Source organism: Agelaius tricolor, unplaced genomic scaffold (genome assembly GCF_023055355.1).
Source record: "Agelaius tricolor isolate 1412-34295 unplaced genomic scaffold, bAgeTri1.0.p SCAF_41, whole genome shotgun sequence".
Lineage (NCBI taxonomy): Eukaryota > Metazoa > Chordata > Aves > Passeriformes > Icteridae > Agelaius > Agelaius tricolor.
This window is the reverse complement of record NW_027269301.1, coordinates 673,867-691,601: the sequence shown is the minus strand read 5'-3', so window position 1 is coordinate 691,601 and position 17,735 is coordinate 673,867. Positions and strand designations below refer to the sequence as shown.

General features: G+C 51.4%; 1 long non-coding RNA gene across 1 annotated transcript; it reads left to right on the top strand.

Moving 5' to 3' along the window:
- The first annotated feature begins 1,138 nt into the window (after window positions 1–1,138).
- On the top strand, window positions 1,139–17,265 carry LOC139603840 (uncharacterized). Its single transcript, XR_011683821.1, has 2 exons — window positions 1,139–1,307; window positions 16,819–17,265. It is a non-coding gene; the product is annotated as an uncharacterized lncRNA (long non-coding RNA).
- Window positions 17,266–17,735: the final 470 nt, after the last annotated feature.

Below are 17,735 nucleotides of genomic sequence, written 5' to 3'. Positions count from 1 at the left end.
CCCCTCTCTCTGTCCAGCCCAGACTTTTGGACCTAAACTGGCTTTTTCTTTTTCTTTTCTTTTCTTGGTGTCATCTCAACACCATAACCTCCCCCGCCCACCACTACTTGGCTGCTCCTCTGGGAAACACAGGTTTATAGGAGCCCCTGGCTGCCAAACTGCCCAAACATCATCTTCTTCATGAGGAGAGGGCCTGTTCCAGGACCAGCAGTGCTTGGGGCACCATAGCTGCAGTTTTAGGATACCTGGCAGGAGCTGATTGAGCAAGCTCACCCAGGGAGAGCAGAACACCAATGGCACCTTCAAAGCACCCAGCCCAGCTGGTTTTGCCATTTCCTTGGCATTCTTGTGGTATCTCATTTTTAATCACAGCTACACCACACAGCCAATAAAGGTGCTTGGAAATGGCAGAAAATGGGGAAAATGTGGGATGATTATCTACTGCAGTGCATCTCCTGTGCTGGCAGAGCTTGACTTCTGCCCCCCATTGATTTGCAGAGGGAAATTAATGATGTTTGTTTGACATTGCCCCTGTGGCACTGAGGCTGAGCTGCTGTATGAATGTTATTCTGTTCCAGCTCAGCTTGCTCAGGGGCTGGGGTGTTTAATGAGCTGTCCCAGGGGACCTCCAGCTCTTCCCATCCCTGATGCATGCTGAGGCTTCTCGGGCTCCATGGGAGTGCCCACACAGCCAGGCAGGTTCAGAGGGCTGGGGATGGAGAAAGGACAGGCCCTGGTGCTGCTCAGCTGCCCTGGTGACACCAGCACACCCAGGACTGTCTCTAGAGCCAGGGCAGGGCCAGGACACTGCCCATCCTGTCCCCTCTGCTCTCCACCCTGAGAAATCCTCCTGCTATCTCTGGATTGGCCCCAAAAGATCTCCAGGGGCAGATAAAGGTGCTGAAGTCCATCAGAGCAGCAACAGCCACCTCCTCAGGCTGTTATCTCCTCCTCACAGGGGGAGGACACTCCAGATAAGAGATGTCAGTAATTTACAGCCTTTACAGTGGTGCAGGCACAAGACAAATCTCTTGGGGGTTCTCCTCAGATGAGGACTCTCTCTCCCCTTATCTCACCCCTCCAGCAGTGCCCACAGCACCCACACATTGCCCCTCTCCCTCCTGGGAACTGAGGACCTGGGGACTGGTCCCTGGGCCTGGTGGGATCCCTGGATTGTGCACAACAGGCTGGGCTGGTGCAGAGATCTCTATGGATATGGGATTCCCCTCTGCCATGGAGCTGGCAGCTCCTTCTCTCAAGGCCAGATGCATTTCACCTTCTTGTTACTGCAAAGATTCTTCAGCTGGGTAATCTGCTAATGGCATTTTCTGCACGCTGTCATTTGGAAGCCCAACAGCAGCTCCTTGCAGAGGGAGAAGGGCTGTCATTATGTGTCATTACCCACAGGCCAGGATTCCTCCCCCACTAACTGGAGCTGGGTTTTTTTTTTTTCTTTCTTTCAAGTACTACTTGGATGTTTACAGGGAAAAATAAAAAGCCACAGCTGGGGACAAAACAGCCAGGATGAAGACTTTTCCCTGCAAGAGTATGAAGGGAAAGCAATGCAAAACAAACTCAGGCAGGTTTAGCACCTGGAAGGAAGGACCCAAGCAGCTGGGTCCCTGTGCCCTGCCCAGGCTCTGATGGGTGAGGGATCCAGTGGATCCCATGCAGAGCTGCAATGGTTGGCATAAGGATGGGAGGCAGAGAGGCCAGGGCAGGACAGAGGGGTGGTTGTGGTGGAGCTGTGCTGCCTCCCCATCTTCCTCTCCCTCATCCAGAGCCTTGGATCCCCTGGATTTGGGAGTGAGTAGCCAGTTTCCCCTGGGCTCCCAGCACAGTCCCAGTCCCCTTTAACTCCAGGAGTTTTCTCCCAGTTCTCAGGCTGTTTCCTGTCTAGACAGCCCTGGAGAAGCCAGGGCTGTATTTATAGAGCAGGGCAGAGAGCTGTGCCCGCTTGCTCTGCCAAACCCACACGAGGCTGATGCTGCCGGATGAAGATGCCTCCCACACGCTGGAAACAGGAGGAGGAGGAAGGCAAAGGAAACCACAGACAGACCCTAAACTCTCTCACCCCTCCAGATTGTGAATGGCTCCTCTCAGTGTCCAGGGCTGCTGGGATCCTCTTGCCCTTTCCTTCACTCTCTAACAGACAGGTGCCAGGAAAAGAATGGCTGCAGGGCACCTCCAGGTGAAGGTGACTCAGTCCCCAGCTCTCCCCAGGGTCCTGTCCTGCCCAGCAGCTCTGGAGCAGGTGACTGGTGTATATATATATAGAGCAAGAGCTGCACAAGTGCATGAAAGCTTTTAAAATCTGTCTCATTGATTAATTCATTTGGGCTTAATTTGCCGGGGAGGAGCATCCTCTGGTACTTCCACCTGCCAATGTTTGACTCAATTCACCCTTGTCTTGGCTGCTGAGCTGGGGAGGCATTAGAACCTGTTTTAGCTGATGCTGGAGGACACAGAGCACAGCCTGGCTCAGAGCATGGCCCTGGCAGAGGCTCCTGGCTCACAGGGAGCTGTTGCAGGGGGGTTTGGTGCCCAAAGGGTGGGTGGGAGCCCCTCTTCCTGCTCTGAGCGCTGAGAGGTGACTCTGCAGGACTCCGAGATGTGCAAGGCCCCTTCAGCATTGCCAGCCCTTCCCAGCCTCTGCCCTGCAGCCCTGGGGGCTCTGAGCACAGGGAATGAGAGCAACAGAAGCCAAACTGGGTTTCCAGGAAGCTTCCCCGTGATGGATTTATAGACACAGTGCCCTTTTTACAGGAGTTCACGCTGGAAACAAGCTGCAGATGCTCTCCTTGGGGTCTCCAGCAACCAGCCCAGGTTTGCTGCTGCAGCCTCACTCTGTGCTTGGGCAGGGGCTCTGTGGCTGTGCCCACCCCTCCCAGGGCTGCAGCTCCTGGGGACAGCTGAGCCCAGCTGGTGGCACTGCCTGGGGCAGCCCCAGTGTCTGTCACCCACGTCCCCATGGAGCCAAGCCCCATGCCCAGCCAGGGACAGAGGTTTTCCCTGTCTCAAGCTGCTCCTGAGAGATGCCAAGGTGCAGGGAGAGTTTCCAGGAAGCTTCCCCGTGATGGATTTATAGACACAGTGCCCTTTTTACAGGAGTTCACGCTGGAAACAAGCTGCAGATGCTCTCCTTGGGGTCTCCAGCAACCAGCCCAGGTTTGCTGCTGCAGTTTGACAGCTTTGCTTAGGCAGGGGCTCTGTGGCTGTGCCCACCCCTCCCAAAGCTGCAGCTCCTGGGGACAGTGCCAGGGAGCTGAGCCCAGCTGGTGGCACTGCCTGGGGCACTGCCTGGGCCAAGCCCCATGCCCAGCCAGGGACAGAGGTTTTCCCTGTCTCAAGCTGCTCCTGAGAGATGCCAAGGTGCAGGCAGAGTGTGCTGGGCAGCCTCAGGGCTGGATTTGGCATGGGACTGGGCAGTGTGGGGTTAGCAGAGGCACTTGATGATCCCAAGGGTATTTTCCAACCTAAGTGATTCCTTGATTCTGTGAATTCCCCAGGGAGCTCAGTGGTGGCTAAGCTTGTGTAGCTGAGGGGGAGGCAGGTGATGCTCCAGCATCTCAGAATGCAAAGTGCCTTCCTTGTCACACAGGGGGTGAGCCTGGCTCGGTACCAAAGGCAAATTCGTGCTGAATAATCATGCAAATCAAAGGCAAATTCTTGCTGAATAATCATGCAAATCAAAGGTGAATTAATGCTGAATAATCATGCAAATAAAAGGCGAATTCTTGCTGAATAATCATGCAAATCAAATGTGAATTCATGCTGAATAATCATGCAAATCTCTCGCCCAGGAGCCTGAGTTTGATGCCCTCAGGGGCTCACTCTGGCTGACAGAATCTCTGGGCAAAACAGTCCCTCCCCTCCCGTGGGCAGTTCCCAGCCTGAGGATGCAGCATTGCCTGCTCTGGGGCCCTCCTTGGCCCTGGGGATCACCCAGTGCCCAGCTACAGGATTTTGGGTGGTCTCAAGGACCAGGAGCTCCACAGGTGCTCTGTGTGTGGGGACTCCAATTCTTGGAAGGCGTTCCCTGAAGTATCTGGGGACAATTTGCACCCCACGCCAGCACTTCCCATGCTCCTGCCATGCTGTGAGCAGCTGCAGCCCCAGGAAATGCTGAGCTGCTGGTAACTCCCAGAAATTCCCCAGAACTTCTGTTTGGTCCTGTGGTGAGCAGAGAAGCCATGAAAAGGGTCCCTGGACAGTGATGGGGCAGTGTCACAGACATCTTTTCATGAAAATCTTTTCCTTAGGATTTTTCCTCCTGAGAAGCTGAGAGGCCTCAGGAACAAAATGTAAGCAATGGTTATCTGCTGCTGTGGAATGCAACAGGTGGATCTGGGATTGGGCTCATGTGGTTGTTTCTAATTAATGCCCAATCACAGCCCAGCTGGCTCAGACAGAGAGCCGAGCCACAAACCTTTGTTATCATTCTTTCTTTTTCTATTCTTAGCCAGCCTTCTGATGAAATCCTTTCTTCTATTCTTTTAGTATAGTTTTAATGTAATATATATCATAAAATAATAAATCAGCCTTCTGAAACATGGAGTCAGATCCTCGTCTCTTCCCTCATCCTCAGACCCCTGTGAACACGGTCACAGGGCAGGGCTTGCAGAATCTCCTCAGAGCTCATCCAGCAGGATTTGAGGCTTGATAAGGCAAGGAAAATTTCGAGGCTGGGGCCAGGAGCATCCTGCCTGCCCTGCCTGTGTGTGGAGCTGTCAGTGCACTGGGCAAACTAAGGGGATTAGCTCTGGGATTGGAGCCGGTGTGAAAAGTGACTCCCGTTCTGAATGGATAAAGCTGCTTTTCTCTCCTCTGCCCCAGCACCGCAGAAGCACATCCAAGGTTTAATCCCTTCCGCCTGATCCTGCTCGTTAGACATAATGTAATTAACAGGCTGCAAAGCTGCTTGTGCTCCAGGGTCACGCAGGAGAACAACAGGGGGAGAACAACGGGGCATCAACTGCCGCCAGGCAGGGCGGGGGCAGCGCTGGAATTCGGGGGGCTCACCCACGTTGGGGGGCTCCATTTGGGGGCCACACAGCCCAGGGGACACCTGGCACCAGGGAAGGGACTCGGGTGCTGGCAGATGGGGAATGGAGCCACCTGCAAGCCCCGAGGTGTTGACCCCATCCTGCTGCTGCCTCTTGGCACATGGAGCACCAAACCCTCCTGGGCTAGGCTGGCCTGGACTGGGGCTCCTTTTGGGTTTTTGTGGCTGAGATGACTTTTGAGGTATTAGAAAGTCATTTTTTTCCCAGCCCCACAACCAAAGAAGTCGAGATTTGTCGGTTTTGCTTTTCAAGGTTGTTTATTTTCTCTTATCTATTCCATTCTTTCTCTGTCCAGCTGGTCAGGTTGTGGCACAACCACTGCTCTTGGGGTGGTGTTAATTTTTTATACTAAGAACTACGTGTGCTTTATTTACAATAATTTTCCAATACCTATCACCTGTATTAGACAGTCTGTCTCTACTCTAAACCAATCCAAAAGTGCCACCATCCCAGCAGAAGGTGGAGAACAGGAAGAAGAAGAAGGACAGGACACGCCCAAAATCCTCCATCTTGCCATCTTGAAATTTCCAATTTCCATCTCCTTCTTTCCATCTTGAAATTTCCAATTTCCATCTCCATCTTTCCATCTTGAATTTTCCAGTACCTATCACCTATGTTAGACAGTCTGTCTCTATTCTAAACCAATCCAAAAGTGCCACCATCCCAGCAGAAGGCGGAGGACAAGAAGAAGAAGAAGAAGAAGGACAGGACACACCCAGATTCCTCCATCTTTCCTCTTGAACCCCCATTCTAAATCTCCAAAATTCTATTTCTTCACTCTGTGACAAATTCACTATCATTCTACTCAAAGTCTTGTGGCTTGTAACTCTTCACACAAAGTTGCTAAGTTTTTTTAATGGACTAAAATGGAAGGCACAGGTGTTTTTGACTCTGTGCCAAGGTTTCTGAGCTCTTTGCTAGGGTCTTGAATCACTCAGGGTAGCCAGAGGAATGTTTTGGGTCTCGACAGGGTCCCAGCTCCAGGACCCCCTTGGGGGCCATGCAGTGACTTCTCCCCCCAAAAAAACAAAAGGGAAAGGTTGGGATGGGCCAGGGAGCCCCTGGGCTGCCCCATCACCCCGGCCCCTCCCCACCTGTCACACTCTGGCTCTGTGGCCCTGCTGGAATAAAAGGCCCCATTTATTTGAGCCGTGCTAAATAAGTCAGCACAGCCTCACTGGCCTGGCTGAAGACACCCCTGGCTGTCCTCGGGAATGTCCCGGGGTGCCAGCTCCAAAGGCAGCTGTGGTGGGCCTTAGATCTTTATGGCCAGTAAAGGGCTCCGTGGCTAATTTATGCCCCTCCTATAATTTACAGCCTCTTTACAGCTGCTGTAAAATGACCTATAAATCACAGGCAACATCACAGTGCAGGGACAAAGCCCCGGCATCGTCACCTGCCAGTTGGCTGAGCTGGGGGAGGGTGGAGCCCACGGCAGGTACATCCCAATGCAGCCGAGCACTGGGAGCACTGGGAGCACTGGGCAGGGCTCCCCTGCCAGCTGGAGCCCCCTTGGCTGTGCCACTCCCTGCCCTCGATTCTTGGCTGCCTGGCACAGGGGGGTCCCCACTGCTGTCCCCACCAGCTGGGCACCACATTTCTCTTCGCAGAGAAAAGCAAGGCGCAATTCTTCCCAAGGATATTTCTGCATTTCACATTCTCTGAACCTCCGAGAAAGGAAACACAATTCTTATCATTTGCTGTGCCTCTGTTTGTGCCCAAGTAGGATGCAATATGGAGATTATTTACCCAAAATGATGGTGTTTTGTTTGCCCAAAGTGATGGTGTTTTGTTTCCTTGGCCTATCAGGGCCAAGAGTGTGTGTGTGTGTTGGAACTGCTGGGGACAGTCACAAGATTCAGTGCAGTTGTGTGCAGGGTTGAGTGCTTGGCAGGTTCAGTTTTAGATGCATAGAATAATATAGTATAATAAATAATAAAGTAATAATAAATTATTTATATATATAATAATTCTTAATATAATTTTCTATTATAATATATTTACATTATAAATATATAAAATTCATATATATTATATTATATTATATATTTATATAATTATATTAAATATATTTTATATAAAAATATATATTCAGGTATTTATTATAATATATTATGTATTTATTATAAATATATATTTATATATATAAATTATTATATAATTTATATCTATTATATAATATAATAGATATAATTTATTTATATATTATTGCTACAATTATATATAATATATAAATAAATCATTTATAATTTTATATTATAATATATTTATATAATTATTTAACAATAAATTATTAACTAAAAAGTATAATAAATAATAAAGTAATTAATTAGCCTTCTGATAAGATGGAGTCCTCCTCATCATTCCTCCTTCACTGGGAGCACAAACATCCCCTATACAGAGGCTGCTGCTGGCAGGGAGGGCTGGCTCTGTCCCTTTTGTCCCTTGTGGGAGGAAGAGCAAGGCCCGGGCTGTGGGCAGGAGGTGGTTTGTGTTTGTGCTCGGGCAGGAGGTGGTTTGTGCTCGTCAGGAGGTGGTTTGTGTTTGTGTTTGTGTTTGTGCTGGGGCAGGAGGTGGTTTGTGTGCTTGGGCAGGAGCCGAGCCACCAGGCTCTCCCTGGCTCTGCCTCTGCTGGGGCTCCTCTTGCACAAATCCCCGGCTGATGAGGATGGGTGTGGGGCTTGGCAGAGCCTGTCCTTGTGCCCTGGTGCGAGAGCAGAGCCTCTGTGGCACCCCTGGCACCCAGCATCTGTCCTGGCACCCAGCACTGACCATCGCCCACTGCCATGGGTGCTGCTGGGCTCCCCTGGGGGATCCCATGGGATGCAGAGGGCCAGGGCTCACCCACAGCTCCACAGAGCCAGGCTTGGCCACTCCAGCCCACTGCAGAGGTTGTTTGAGCTCCTCCAAACCCCATCCACGCTGCAGGATGATGGGCCCATGGCCCTGGCGTGCAGCCAACAGCCTGGGGCCATGCCCTCAGCTTGCACCTGTGTCCCATTCCTAAAAACCAGGCTTGGCTCTGGTCCTCCTCCTTGCCCAGGCTTTAAATAGTGACCTGCTCACTGTGTTTCTGTATATATATCTATGTATATTTATGTGCACCAATTACAAACTAAAGCAGTGTGCAGGAAAACACAGTGGGTGTTTTAGGTGACAAACCCTCTAGAGGGACAATGGCCCAAGTTTACATCTGGTGGGACAGCCTGGAGGCACCTGGCTGCTGCCTGGTGCTGCTGGACCCCAGTTTGGGTAGAGATGCATCAATTACAAACTAAAGCAGTGTGCAGGAAAACACAGTGGGTGTTTTAGGTGACAAACCCTCTAGAAGGACAATAGCCCAAAGTTTACATCTGGTGGGACAACTTGGCTGCTGCCTGGTGGTGCTGGACCCCAGTTTGGAGAGAGATGAATCAGTTACAACTAAATTACAACTAAAGCAATGTGCAGGAAAACACAGTGGGTGTTTTAGGTGACAAACACTCTAGAGGGCCCAAAGTTTACATCTGGTGTGACAACTTGTCTGCTGCCTGGTGCTGCTGGACCCCATTTTTGGATACAGATGCATCGTTACAAACTGAACAGTGTGCAGGAAAACAGTGGGTGTTATAGTGACAAATGTTCTAGAGGGACAATGGCCCAAGTTTACATCTGGTGTGACAACTTGGCTGCTGCCTGGTGGTGCTGGACCCCAGTTTGCATAGAAATGCACAGGATGGGGGTTCCTCCCAGGCCTGGGAAGAGCAAGGACCTGCAGTGTTGGTGGCTGGGGGACAATGGGAGTGGCCAGCCCAGGGCTGGGGAGGTGGAATGAAAGCAGTGGCACCCTGCTCTGGATGGAGCAGCTCAGGCTCTGCAGGGATGCCCTGCCTGGCTGCTGGGAGCCCTGTGCTGACTCCAGCGGGGCTCTGGCAGCTGTGCCAAACCCAGGGGCAGCGGGAAGAGGTTTGGCTCTCAGCTGCCAGACCACAGAAATATCAGTTGGGCAGGAGGGGAGCGCCCAGGGACACGTCCGGAGCTCTGCAGCCACTGTGGGCTGTGGTTGCATCCGGAGGGGAGGGACAGAGCAGGGAGGAGAGGGCTGGTGGGACAGCCCTGTGTTCACAGGGGTCTTATGTTGAGGGAAGAGAGAGGATCTGACTCCATGTTTCAGAAGGCTTGATTTATTATTTTATGATATATATTACATTAAAACTGTACTAAAAGAATAGAAGAAAAGGTCTCATCTCAGAAGGCTGGCTAAGAATAGAATAGGAAAGGAATGAATAACAAAATTTTGTGGCTAAGACAGAGAGTCTGAGCCAGCTGGGCTGTGATTGGCCATTAATTAGAAACATCCACATGAGCCCAATCCCAGATGCACCTGTTGCATTCCACAGCAGCAGATAACCATTGCTTGCATTTTGTTCCTGAGGCCTCTCAGCTTCTCAGGAGGAAAAAATCCTAAGGAAAGGATTTTCCATAAAAGATGTCTGCGACAGGCTGGGATGGGGCTGCTGCACTGAGGATGCTTGGAGGCATCTGGGGCTGGGCCACGGAGCACATTTCTGAAATGTTTTAGGTTATTCTGGTTAAAAAACAACAAACCAGAAAGTGAAATTTTATCGTTGAGAGAGAATGTGAAGTTTCAGTAAGAAATCTGCAGATGTTCTGTCCGGGTTTGTTTTTGACCCAAAGGCCAGATGGGTGTGGGAGCACCCCAGTCTCTTCCCACTGCTGCTGTACCTCATCCTGCTGGGATGGGAGCCCCCCTCTCCCATTCCCACCCAGCCCAGGGTAGCAGCTCCTGGCCCCCTCCAGGAGGTTGTTTTTTGTTTTTTTTTTCAATCTACTTTTTTCTTTGTTAGGACAAAGACTCCAGCAGTGCCAAGTTATCCCTGCAGATGCTGCAGCTGCCTGGGCACCTGGGAAGCTGCCACTTGGCTCCAGGCTCTGGCAGCTCCAGGGGAGGGGAGCAGCCAAACCCATTCCTGGCACAGCTGCCCAGACAGTGATGCTGGAGCAGGGACTGTTTGTGCTGCTGTTTCATGAGGCACTGAAGTACCCCAGCCCTCCCTATGGCACACAGCGGTGCCTCTGATGGGTCCTGGCATGGCCTGACCCACTGTGAGGAGCTGAGGGCTTGGGATAAAACCCAGTTTGGCCACTCCTCTGTCCCAGCCTTGTAGAGCTGGAGCTGGGGCTGTGCTGGGCTGAAACCCAGCGTGAGGTGCAGGGCGGCACCACCTGAGGCCACCTTCCCTCCCAGCAGCAACCACAGCTGGACCTTCCAGGGCCAGGACCTTCTCCATGGACCCTCCAGGGGTTCCATGGGCAGGATGGGCCCTTACAGGGGCTCCATGGGCAGGATGGGGCCCTCCAGGGGCTCCATGGGCAGGATGGGCCCCTCCAGGTGTTCCATGGACAGGATGGGCCTCTCCAGGCATTCCATGGGCAGGATGGGCCCCTCCAGAGGCTCCATGGGCAGGATGGGGCCCTCCAGGGGCTCCATGGGCAGGATGGGCCCCTCCAGGCATTCCATGGGCAGGATGGGCCCCTCCAGGCGTTCCATGGGCAGGATGGGGCCCTCCAGGGGCTCCATGGGCAGGATGGGCCCCTCCAGGGGCTCCATGGGCAGGATGGGCCCCTCCAGGGGCTCCATGGGCAGGATGGGCCCCTCCAGGGGCTCCATGGGCAGGATGGGCCCCTCCAGGGGCTCCATGGACAGGATGGGCCCCTCCAGGGGCTCCATGGGCAGGATGGGCCCCCCTGCCTTGGTTTGCCCTGGCAGGAGGAAGTGTGCACAGGGCGTTGCTGCAGGGCTGTGCTTCCAGAGCAAAGCTCCTAATTAGAAGGAGCACTGTAACCCTGCACTGTAATTTAAGCTGAGCTCAAGAGACTGGATGTCTAATTTGTGGCTGGGAACAGATTTAACCTGCAGGATGGGCACCAGGAACCTGCCTGTGGGTGTGGTGTCCCTTGGCTGGGCACTGGGTGGGGGCACAAGCCTGGGGTGCAGCCCCTGCTCAGGGCTCCCCCAAACACTGAGCAGGGCTGTGGGCAAGGCTGGCTTAGCCTCCCCTGGGCTTCTGCAGGGTTTGGGGGGTGTCAGCTGTGCTGGGGGAGGCCCTGCTGCTCTCCTTCCTAGCCTGGCCTGAAACAGAAAAGGGAAACAGGGATGTAAAGGGAAAATGATGCAACAAAAGCTGCAGGAGTGTGGTCGTGTTTGCAGGGGTCCGAGGATGAGGGAAGAATCGGGGATCTGACTCCATGTTTCAGAAGGCTGATTTATTATTTTATGATATATATTATATGAAAACTATACTAAAAGAATAGAAGAAAAATTTAATCAGAAAGCTAGTTAAGAATAAAAAAAAAGATTGATAACAAAGGCTTGTGACTGAGACAGTCCGAGCCAGCTGGGCTGTGATTGGCCATGAATTAGAAACATCCACATGAGCCCAATCCCAGATCCACCTGTTGCATTCCACAGCAGCAGATAACCATAGCTTACATTTTGTTCCTGAGGCCTCTCAGCTTCTCAAGAAGAAAAAAATCTTAAAGAAAAGATTTTTCAGAAAATATAATAGCCACACAGGAGGGCCAGAGGGAAAATCAACAGGCATGTTACTGGGAGCAAAGCCACCCAAAGCTTTCCAAGCAGCTCTTGCCAGCCCTGCTTGCTGCAGAGTGGGGGCCTCGCTGCAGCCTGGCCCTCCTGAGGCTGCTCACGTATTCCCACCACTGGGCTGCTCCCAGCACTTGCCTCTGCTTGGCCTTTTCTGATGAATTATTGAACAGTGAGGCTGTGACACCCCAGTACCTGCCGTGCCTCTGGCAGCTGGGAGCTGATGAGCTGCCACGTCCTGACCCCTGGACCAGGAGGTCGTGGGTTCCAACAGCAGGACTTGTTTTCCCTTCTCTTTGCTTCACCAGCAGACAGCTGAAAACATTCTTTTCCCTGGAGCATGACCCACACTTCTGGAAGCTTGTCCATCTCCCAGGTGAAGCTCTGTTTTGCAAACCTGCTCGGAGCATGGCAGAGCATGCAGATCCATCCCAGGAAAGGGCTGGCATGAACCAGCATGGTCCCTGTGAAAAACGCCAATCACTTGTTTTGAAAGTTTTAAAAGTTTAATAGTAATAAAACGGTTATAAAAATAGTTATACAGTTAGAGTAATAATAATTTGGACAATTTTAATTAAATATGAGACAATAGAGACAAAGAGTTACGGAAATCTGGGTATCTTTTTCTGGGCAGCACGAGCCCTGAAAAAGGACCCACGTTAACAGAGGATTAATCCTTAAAAACAATAACCTGTTGCATATTCATACACCCCATACATGATGCATAAATTCCATTCAAACACAGGATTCTGTCTGGTCATCATCAACTTCTTCCTTTGAATCCTAACAGCGCCTTCCAGGTGGGAAGAAGTTCATTTCTCCTGATAATGGAGAAATAAATTCTTTTTCTCTGAAAGATTCAGGTGTCCTGTGGCTGCTATCTCACTGCGAGTCCTTTCTTTAAAAAAAGTATCCTACATAGCACAGTTTCTATTTTAACAATTTTTATAACCTAAAACTATATTTAACACACTACTTAAGAGAATTAACACAGCATCACTTTCTAACACAACACACATAATATTCATTTCAATATTTGCCAAAAGCCAATCATAAAATACGTGCATTTTTCACAGTCCCTGCTGTGGGGCTGCCTGCACTGCTCCCTCCAGGAGAGTTTCCATGCCCTGGGGGAAGGCAGGGGGTCCCAGGGAGCCTGGCCCCAGCCCCGGGCAGGACGGGAGGCATCCAGCCAGGCTCGCCAGACTGCTCCTAATGGGATCATCTCTGCCTAATGCACAGGGCACTGTGAGCCAGGCATCATCCCTGCGCTTACCAGCTCATTAAATAGGAAAAGGGAAATTAGGAACGAGGAGTTTGTGGCGAGGAAGGAGCCCGGGGAGGGGGGGATGCTGTGTTCTGTCTGCAGCCCCAGCAGTAACACAAACCTGGGCTGCTTTCCCTCCTGTAAGTGAAACTAATGCATTATTTACAGGACATGAGTAAAGCATCCAGGGAAGCACTCCAGAGCAGCTCTCTCCTTAAATACAGGAAATGCTTTGAAAACACTGTGGGTTCACAGATTTGAGGACCAGAAACACCACGAGGCCGTTGTGCCTCAGCCTGGCTGATGGGTCTCTCCTGCAGCCCTCCACAACAGCCAGAGATGGAGTTACTCCTCCCTCTTCCTCCTTCCTCATCATCCTCTATTGCATTTGCATGACACCCCTGACGAAGGGAGAGAAGGATCTGACTCTATTTTATCAGAAGGTTAATTACTTTATTCTATTATATTACACTATGTTATATTATACTATGTTACATTATATCTAAACCGAGTCTGCTAAGCACTCAACTGCACACAATTGCACAACATCTTGTGACTGTTAGCTGATAGTTTTGACTCAAACACACACTTGGCCCTGATAGGCCGAGGAAATAAAACACCATCACTTCGGGTAAACAATTTTTCATATTGCATTTTGCTTTCGTACAAACGCAGGTACAGCAAATTTTAAGAATTTCTCTGAGTTCAGAGAAACCCAGAAGTATTCTCGGGAAGAATTGTGCCTTGCTTCTCTCTGTGAAGAGCAATGTGGTGACAATCCTCTCTCACAAGCGTGCGCTGGTCCCCAGGCAACCCCTGAGTGCTCCTGGCTGCAGGCTCTGGCTGTGCCATCTATTTTGTGGTGTGATTGAAGAGCTCTCCAGTGCCCGGCATTTGCTGCCCACCGAGGCACTTACTCACTGCAATCAGGGAGGCACTTCAGCTCCTTTTGATTAGCTGAGCAGGGCAGGGCTGAGCCCGTGCTCATCAGGCTGCAGGCAGCACCCCGTGGAGATTCTTCCCAATGCTCCTGGAGACGTTCCTCAGCGCCCCAGGGTTAAAAATAAGTTAGAAAGTGTTGTTAAATAGTTGATGGATCGCTAAGCATGTGCTGTTAGTTTGGTTGTTATATGGTAAAAGGGGTTAAAAGGGAAATCCAGTACTCAAGGTACCATCACACACCTCAGTACAGTGCACCACGAGCCAGCCTGGACAGAACTGTCATGGGCAAATCAAGGCCTAAAACCTTCATGCAAATGAAGGATCCAAACAGAAACCAATCCAAAGGCACAAAAAACAGGATAAAAAGTGGCTCCTGACCCACAATTGTGCTGCTCCATCTGGGACATCGGGGCCATTGCTGCTGAAAAGAAAACCCAGCCCCGGTGGACGGGACTGCTCCTGCTCAGCCCAGGGCCCCTTGCTTTAGACCTCTCTTTTTTTTTGTAATAAATGTTGAAAATCACCCTTGCTTTAGGCCTTTCTCTTTTTTTATAATAAATGCTGAAAATCACCCTTGCTTTAGGCCTTTCTTTTTCTTATAATAGATGCTGAAATCACTTTAGTACCGGGATCCTGCTCTCATTTCTATCACCAGGGAGATGCCCTGGTTCAGTGATGCTGCTCCCACTCCCAGTGCCCAGAGAGGGGATGCTGCTGGCTGCTGGAGAGGCCTTGTCTGTGCTGCAGCTCCCTGGCACAGGCAGGGAGGGATTTAGGGATTTTTCAGCCCCCTGGCTTGGCTGGATGCAGCTCTGAGACCCCTCAGCCCCAGGACACCGCAGAGCAGCCAGACTTGCTTCTATGAGCCAAACCCTGCTGGGCAGACAGCAGGCTCAAGAGTGCAATTACAGCACAGATATTGCACCTTGGAGCTGCCACGGTGCTGGACACTGCCAAAACTTGGGTGCTCATGGAATCCCTGCCCCAGGAGCTGCTTCCCCAGCCCCCAGCAATCTGCTCCAGCACTGTGGGGCAGGCAGCAGCCACAGATTTCTCTCAACCAAAAAGCACTAAAAAGCAGGAAGGGTTTAAACCCTCCCCTCGGAACAAGCACAGGCCTCCGGGTGCCGCCGAGGCATGTTACCCATAAATCAGGGTGATTAGTGGGTTTTTAAGGGCGGGGAGCATCGATCCCGGCGGGAGCACTCAGCCAGCACTCCAGGCAGCCCAGCAGCCTAATGGACACGGATGTATTTGCAGGAACATCCGATGAGATTGTTGCTGTGGGGTTTTTGCTCTTCCAGGATTGTGAAATCAATTCCCCTGACCTGGTGTCCTCATCCCAGGCTCCTGCACTGCCTGCCCTGGGCACACAGGGCTCTGTCCCAGCAGTGCTGTGGAAGATGATGGGGATGTGATACAGAAATGGCTGCTTCACACCAAGAAATTAAAACTTTTTATGAATTTTCTCCTGCCCGTTCTGTCCATGTGATGAGAGTCTTTCCCCCATTCCCACTGGAAACATTGTGGGGGGATGGACCCTCCTCCCTCCTCAGCATCATCTTGGGAGCCACGAGGGGCTCTGTCCCAGTAGTGCTGTGGAAGATCTTGGGAATGATGCAGAAATGGCTACCTCACACCAAGAAATGGAAACCTTTTATAAACCTCCTCCTGCCTGTTCTGCCCATGTGATGAGAGTTTTTCTCCCATTCCCACTGGAAACATTGTGGGGGGATGGACCCCCCTCCCTCCTCAGAACCATCTTGGGAACCACAAGTGAACCCTGCCAAAGCTGGGATTGATGCTGGGACCCTTTGGTGAGCACAGAGCACATGATCTCCTTTCCTGAGGCCTAATTAGGGTCTGGAATCAAAACTGTATTTCCTCTCACTCCGTGGAGCTGTGAGGAGTCAGAAAAGGAGCACCTGGATAAGGAATGGCCACATCCCTGAGCTCTGGTGGCAGAGCCTTGGTCCTGGAGCTTTTAAAAAAGGTTTTCATCCCAACTGTGTTCAGGCATCTAAATAAGATGGAGGATTCCCAAAAGCATCAGGGCTGCTGCTGTTTGGACTTGGAAGGGAACAGGGAAATTCTCTGGAGCTGTGGATGGGAACGGCTGTGTGCTAATGGTGCACTGGAAACCTGAGCCCACCCGAGCAGGAATTTGCTGGCAATGGCATAAAACAAAGGCTCTGTCCTGGGAAGTCAAAATGCCGGCAGAATTATGGAGATGCACACTTCAGCTTGCCTTCAAGAGAGACACTCCTGCAGCGGTTTATGCAAAGGCCATGCAAATGAGGCTGATAAATATGTAGTAGGATGGAAAGGCGACAAAAGGTGGCTGAGTAACTCTGGCACACGGCCCGGGGGGGCTGTCCGGAGGAACCCTGATCTGTGAGGAGCCAGGGATCCCTCTGGCTGTCCTGGATGGCCAAGACCCCAGCCAGGGGGCTCAGAGACCCTGGCACAGAGCCCAGAATGCCCCTGTGGTTTTTAATTATGACCCGTAGAGCAAGTTACCAAGCTTAGATGAAGATCTGCAAGCCATGAGAAATTAAGTAGAATGATAGTGAATTTATCACAAAATAAAAAAGTAGATTTTGAAGATTTTAGAATAGAAATTCAGAAAAACAAAATAGAAGAATCTAAGCGTGTCCACCCTTTCTCCTTCTTCTTAGCCTCCATCTTCTGCTGTGATGTTGGCACTTCTAGATTAATTTAGAGTAGAAGCTCACTGTCTAAAATAAGTGATGAGTATTAGAAAGTAATTGCAAACATTGCACACACGTATTTTTTAGTATAAAAACATAACACTGCCCTGGAGGCAGGCAGAGTGCCTCTGACTGACTCAGCAAAACAAAAGAAAGGTTTTTATAGATAAGATACACCAAACAACCCTGAGACCGAGAAATGAAGAGCCCTGACTCTTTCTTCAGGCGCCGGGCTGGGGAAAAGAGACTTTCCAGCTTTTCTCGAAGTCACTCTGACCAGCAGAGATCCTGACACTGCTCTGGAGGAGGTGAGAGCCCCCGCAGGGCTGCTTGGAGCTCGGGGGCTCCTTCTCTGCCCGAACTCCTCGGCTTTGCTGCAGGTGAATGTCCCTGCCCGGAGCCCCCTCCCCAGTTCCAGCTGAACGCTGTGAAACGCAGCGGGGGCGGAGGGAAAAATCCCAAACAACAACTGGACGCTGCCAGAGGATGCAGCAGGCGGCTCGGAACAGAAATGGCCAAGCGCTGCCAGCGGCCAGGGGCTTGTTGGTGGCACAGATCCGCGGGGAGCAAAGAAAGGCTGTGTGCCAGCTGAGCCCAGCGCTGCCCCGCTGCCTCCTCCTCGGTGCTTTCCAGTAAATCTGTTAAAATAACTGGAATAAATCAATAACTGCAGGCCTTGGTCTCCCCCTCCTGCCAAGGAGCGATTTGGACGGGATGTGGGGAGGAAGGGCTGTGGGGAAGGGCTGTGGAGGGGAAGGGGTTTGGGGAAGGGATTTGGGGAAGGGATTTGGGGAGGAAGGGCTGAGGGGAAGGGGTTTGGGGAGGAAGGGATTTGGGGAAGGGATTTGGGGAGGTAGGGCTGTGGGGAAAGGGTTTGGGGAAGGGATTTGGGGAAGGGAATTGGGGAGGAAGGGTTTTGGGGAGGAAGGGATTTGGGGAAGGGCTGTGGAGGGGAAGGGGTTTGGGGAAGGGATTTGGGGAGGAAGGGCTGAGGGGAAGGGGTTTGGGGAAGGGATTTGGGGAAGGGATTTGGGGAGGAAGGGCTGTGGGGAAGGAAGGGTTTTAGGGAGGAAGGGCTTTGAGGAAGGGATTTGGGGTAGGGCTGAGGGGAGGAAGGGCTCTGGAAAGCGCTGTGGGGAGGA